The sequence below is a fragment of the Rhagoletis pomonella genome, unplaced genomic scaffold (genome assembly GCF_013731165.1).
Source record: "Rhagoletis pomonella isolate Grant_MI unplaced genomic scaffold, Rhpom_1.0 Rhpom_scaffold_00004, whole genome shotgun sequence".
Taxonomy (NCBI): Eukaryota; Metazoa; Arthropoda; class Insecta; order Diptera; family Tephritidae; genus Rhagoletis; species Rhagoletis pomonella.
This window is the reverse complement of record NW_023458558.1, coordinates 57,765,236-57,770,859: the sequence shown is the minus strand read 5'-3', so window position 1 is coordinate 57,770,859 and position 5,624 is coordinate 57,765,236. Positions and strand designations below refer to the sequence as shown.

At 31.1% G+C, this 5,624-nt stretch overlaps 1 protein-coding gene and 2 non-coding genes across 3 annotated transcripts in view; 1 reads left to right on the top strand and 2 right to left on the bottom strand.

Annotated features, from left to right (window-relative positions):
- Positions 1–5,624, bottom strand: part of LOC118738526 (protein spaetzle 3-like) — a gene marked incomplete at both ends in the record, with an annotated part of 58,100 nt that overhangs the window by 22,529 nt on the left and 29,947 nt on the right.
- Positions 2,485–2,555, top strand: Trnag-gcc. Its single transcript has one exon. It is a non-coding gene; the product is annotated as a tRNA-Gly (tRNA).
- On the bottom strand, positions 2,764–2,834 carry Trnag-gcc. Its single transcript has one exon. It is a non-coding gene; the product is annotated as a tRNA-Gly (tRNA).

Here is a 5,624-nt window from a genome sequence, read left to right as displayed (position 1 = left end):
AATTTCGATAAAATTCTAAAATTCTTTAAATTTTTTTAGTTATTTTCGTATATGCCATTAAGAAAAAATTATGAACCAAGCATCAATTTCTAGTTTTTAAAGTAGTGCAGATCTAAAATTAATCTATTTCGCCCATAGTCATCTAATAAATAAAGCAAATAATTGCCAGATTTACTTCAATGGGCTATTCCATTAAAAGTTTTACACTCAGTTGATTGCTTTAGGTAAAGTAAATAAATTTTATTTGCCACCAAGAACGCAATTTTTAATGATAAGTTATACATACATACATACATATATGTATTTGACGGAAATTTTTATGAAGCCGTATAGTCTGTGCCAATTTTAGCTTTAGGGTATTACTGACAATTGCAGTGTGTAAAAAAAGTATGCTAGTGGAACCGCCTGCTATATTTAAACACTACACATTAATTAGTTAAAACACCCGATGTCTATAACTTAGAGGTCAACAATAAGATTATTAAAGACGTTCAACCTTAAATAACACAAAACAACATTGAAATTATCAATAACACTAATTTTAAAATTAAGTTTTGACACAAAGCGCAATGTGAATAGACTGGTTAAGTTAATGACTCTGTGTTAAAAAAAATAATAATAACTAAGAAAAGTAGGTGAAGATTTCCCCTTTTTACTTTTAATAAAATTGAGTTGAGTTTAATGGCTTAATTAATTATAGTTAAAAGAGTAGCAGTCGATAGATGAGTTTAAAGTGGCAAAAAAATTAATACAAAACAATTAATACAAAAGAAGTAAATAAATGAATGTATAAAAAACTGTATACATAAATAAATGCGGTGGCGAGAATTTAAATGTGGAAGAGACATTTTAGCAAGTTTTTGCTATTTTTCTTTATTTGAAATTTTTTTTATTATATTTTTTGAAAATATAAGTAGCTTACTATCTAAAAAAAAACCATACAAAATTTCAAACTTGGTAGCACATTTATAAAAATTCGACGAATTGCTAAAATTTCTCTTCCCTATTTATATTTTTGTCACTGTATTGGTATGTGCAAACAAAAAAAAAATTGTTAATAGATGAACAAAAGCTGGAAATATGTCAAAAAAAACCCAAAAATAAATCTATTCCCTTACCAAGTCGAGACAATCAAAGTAAACGAGCTCAATCGACAAGTGATAGTCACCTTAAGAGCGATAAATATTTTATGTATTTTAACATATTTGCTACGTCTTTTATAAATACGAGCACTCGAAATTATTATTTTTATTTTTTTACTCACATTGGATAGATATTGCCCGCTGTCGGACAGAATAATTGATGATAGCGTTTGATACATGGCACACCTTTGATTATATCACCGCGTACGTCCAGACCCAAGGCAACAGACAGTGCTGTCTACCAGATCTGAAAAACGAGAGTAAAAAAAAAACGAATGAAACAAAAGAGGAAAAAATTAAAAATAAAATAATTGAACAACAGAATTAAAATAAATGAAATTAAGCAAAGTAAATAACATAAAAAATCTATAAAAAATATGTGCATAGTTATGTATCTTCCAGTAGCTAAGCTGGTCAATCTAATTAGAACGCAACGTGGTATGGGTTCTAAGGAAATGTGATAAAAGGCGTACTTCATACCTCTATCAGTATTGCCACTCAGAATTTTTTTTGCCTGCCGAAATTGCTATCAAAATACTTGAAAACCAACTAAAATTAAAGTTTTGCATATATCGATAGTGATCCCTCTTCTTCGATCACCGCTCATTTAAGTTTCTACTTTCATGTTTCGGATAAGACATGGGTGCCTTTTATAGGTATGGTTTCTCTAGGCCGTTAAGGGAGATTGCAAGGCTGCTGAAGTTGTGCATTAGGGAACAACATTTCCTGATATACATAGATTGGAGGGATATCCCTGAATTCCTTTTTTAATCGCATAAATTTCTACTCAGCGCATTTTCTAATAACATAATAACATAATAAAAATAAAACTAAATTTTTAGCTACTTGAACCCCTTACTTTATTTTACTAGAACTCAATGGGCTACTCGAATGTATATGTATTCAGAATCTTTCTAAAGCAAACTAAACAGCTCGAAATTTTGACGAATATTTGTTAACTTTTTTTGATAAGAGTTTTGTCAAAGAAAGAACAATATATCTACATATAAAAAAAAAGTTCTAAAATAAAATTGTTAAAACTCGTCAACATGTGGTACCACTATTATAGCATGTAAATATGCATAGTAAGTACGTATCTGCATGTTAACATAAGCACGCGCATGTTTTGAATTTACTAATGTGAAACACTGATAAAAAATTTATAAATAAATAAATACGTATGTAAAATATATATTTATTTACGTACATAAGTAAATTAAAAATACCGCGGAAAATTTAATTCAATGTTTATCGCAAGTCAACAATGCTTTATGGCCCCTCTCACTCACTCCCTCTCTTGCCTAGCGTTTGTGTTTGCTCTTTGGCGCAAGCCCGAACAACAGCATCGGTGGTTCAGTGGTAGAATGCTCGCCTGCCACGCGGGCGGCCCGGGTTCGATTCCCGGCCGATGCAAATCGCATCTTATGTTAACATTTTATTTAAAATAATTTTTGAATTAGTTATTTGAAAAAAAAAAATGTGCACAAGTTTATAGATTAAAAGAATATTTAAAATATGGGGAGAGATTTAACACAAACGAAATTTTTTTTAGTCTTTCAAGTGTAATGTATGTAGTTGTAAACTGAATGAAAAATACATAATAAATAAAAAAAAAACTGCTTGCATCGGCCGGGAATCGAACCCGGGCCGCCCGCGTGGCAGGCGAGCATTCTACCACTGAACCACCGATGCTTCTTATAACAATTTCTTATAAAATCAAGCCGATGGAGCATCTACGAAGATTCACTACAAAGCCAAACAAATTGCTAAATAACATCTAAGCTTAAAACTACGCTTGACTAGTAAAACTGGATTTGAATGCTGAGCGCTGAACGGTGACTGCATTTGAAGACGAACCGAATCTGTGCAGATATGACTCTGAAATTGCAAGCAGTAAATAGTTTGAATAGATATGTATGCAAGAGAAACTCCAAATAACGGAAATGCGATAAATTAAATTGTATAAATATAGGAAGTTAAGAGGTTGTGTTTATATTTTTTTTTTATTAACACCCTTATTTATGAAAAGTGAAATAGGTTTGAAATGCTTTATATACTTACATACAGTTAGTCAATAAAGTTTAGGTACAGCGAACTTTTTACAATACGGGCAAATATTTTTTTTTTTTATTTTTTTTTTCGCAAATTTTTTATAAAAATATGGTTAATTCTACAACAAAAACCCCAAAAATCGGAGTGCCAAAGCTTGCGCAAAATTAAATAAAATTCTGCAAAATTTCATTCAAATATTGCACTTTTTATTTACGCTCTCTAGAAAAAAGTTGAGTATGCAGTTTTTTAGCCCATTCACTTTTAATATAACTAGTGTTCGCCCAGCGGTTGAAATTCAACCGCAAAAATTAAGGATAGTTTATGTGAGTTGAGTTGAGCTGAAATAAAATTTGTTGGAATGGGTTAAGTGGAGGGGAGTTTAGCTTAGTACTTAGCATAACATAACATAGAATAGCATTAGATTCAATAACATAACATATGTAGCATAACACATCACAATATAACATCGCACATTCTTCAGTTGTATTTCCTCTTTATCCCTATCACTTTCTTCCTCTCTATCTTTGTCTCTATCGCTTTTAATGTTTATGTTTATGTTTATGTTTATCTACACCTTCATATTCATGTTCATGTTCATGTTCATGTTCATGTTCATATTCATCTTCATCTTCATCTTCATCTTCATCTTCATCTTCATCTTCATATTCATATTCGCCTTCGTATTCATATTTATCTTTTCCTATATCCTGATCTATATCTTCATTCTGTTCTCCATTTACGTATTTACCCCCACCATTGTTATTAGGTTAGGTAGTTAAATTTTCCTTCCTCTTTCTTTACATTGTTTCTTGTGTGGGAGTTACGGTGTTATGAATTCAGTTGTGGTGGTCTTAAGAGGTGTGGTGAATTTAGTTGTGGTGAGTTGAGGTGTGGTGAATTAAGGTGTGGTGAGAAAGTTGAGGTGTGGGGAATTAAGGTGTGGTGAGTTAAGATGTGGTGAGAAAGTTGGGGTGTGGTGAGTTAAGGTGTGGTGAATTAAAGTGTGGTGGATTTAGTTGTGGTGAATTAAGGTGTGGTGAATTTAGGTGTGGGGAGTGAAGTAGTGGTGGATTTAGGTGTGGGGAGTTAAAGTGTGGTGAATTAATGTGTAGCGAACTCAGGTGGAGTAAGTTTTTAAGCGGAGGTGAGATGAGTTGAGGTGAGTTAAGTTAAGTTAAGGGGTTAAGTTAAGATAAGTTATCTTTATCCTTATCTTCATATTCATCTTCATCTTCTTCCTCGTCTTGGTCTTCATCTTCTTCTTCATCTTTATCCTTTCCTTTATCCTGATCTAAATATGTCCATTCTTTTCTTCATTTACATATTCACCCCCACCATTGTTATTAGGTTAGGTATTTAAATTTTCCTTCCTCTTTGTCTTTATATTTAGGTTTCTTTACTTTAATTTCTGTATTTATCCCTTTCTTCTTCTCCATACTCAAAATTATCTCATCCTTGTTTGAGGCTAATGTATTCATGTACATACATACATACATCTAATTCCTAAACTGCTGCTTAGCACGTTTCTTTAATTCACTTTCAATATTAAAGCATACATTTAGGAGGCATTTCCGCCCCAACCATGTACATGTATGGCATTGGTATTGGTGTGACTTTTGAATTGATTTTTTCGCTCTATTTTAAACTAATTTGAAATTTTAAAAATTGCCTGCACATCAGCATCAAAATACCTTTCAAATGATATATAATTGTTTATACCTTAGAAGTACAGTTTAGCCGTAAAAGGGGTGTAAAGGAAACATGATTGCCTATTTATATAATTGATAAAGAAAGTATGAGGAAGCTAGGGTTTACTATTAATTTTTAGCAAATTTTTTTGCTAAAGATAACGCACATTTTTTCCATATAAAAAAAAAACTAACATTATTTTATATGGAGAAAATGAGCGACACCTTCAACAAAAAAAAGAATGTTAAAAATTAATGGTAAGTCCTAGCTTCCTCAAACATGCACTTTCTTATAATAAAATTGAATGGGCTAAAAAAAGTGCAATATTTGAAGGAAAATTTGCAGAATTTTCTTTTATTTTACATTAGGTTTGGAACTCTGATTTTTGGGATTTTGTTGTAGAATTTTTTCATATTTCTTATAAAAATTAGCGAAAAATAAAATATTTAAAAAAATGGTTTCCGTGTTGTAAAAAACTCGATGTACCTAAACTTTATTGATTGACTGTATGTATATGTGCATATATATCTATGTAAGTCGAAAATATTTATGAAAATTTCTCTTTATAAACCGACTTAATTTTTTATGAAAAACGCCCTGCATTTACGAAAATATTTTTGGCTGTAAAAAACTAACATAAGGCTTGCTAAGAAGGACATCTGTACAAATACAGTTGTCCACAAAATAATAGGAGTGGGATATTTTGACCAGTTTTGACTATTTGTTTTTCTTTGATTTAAT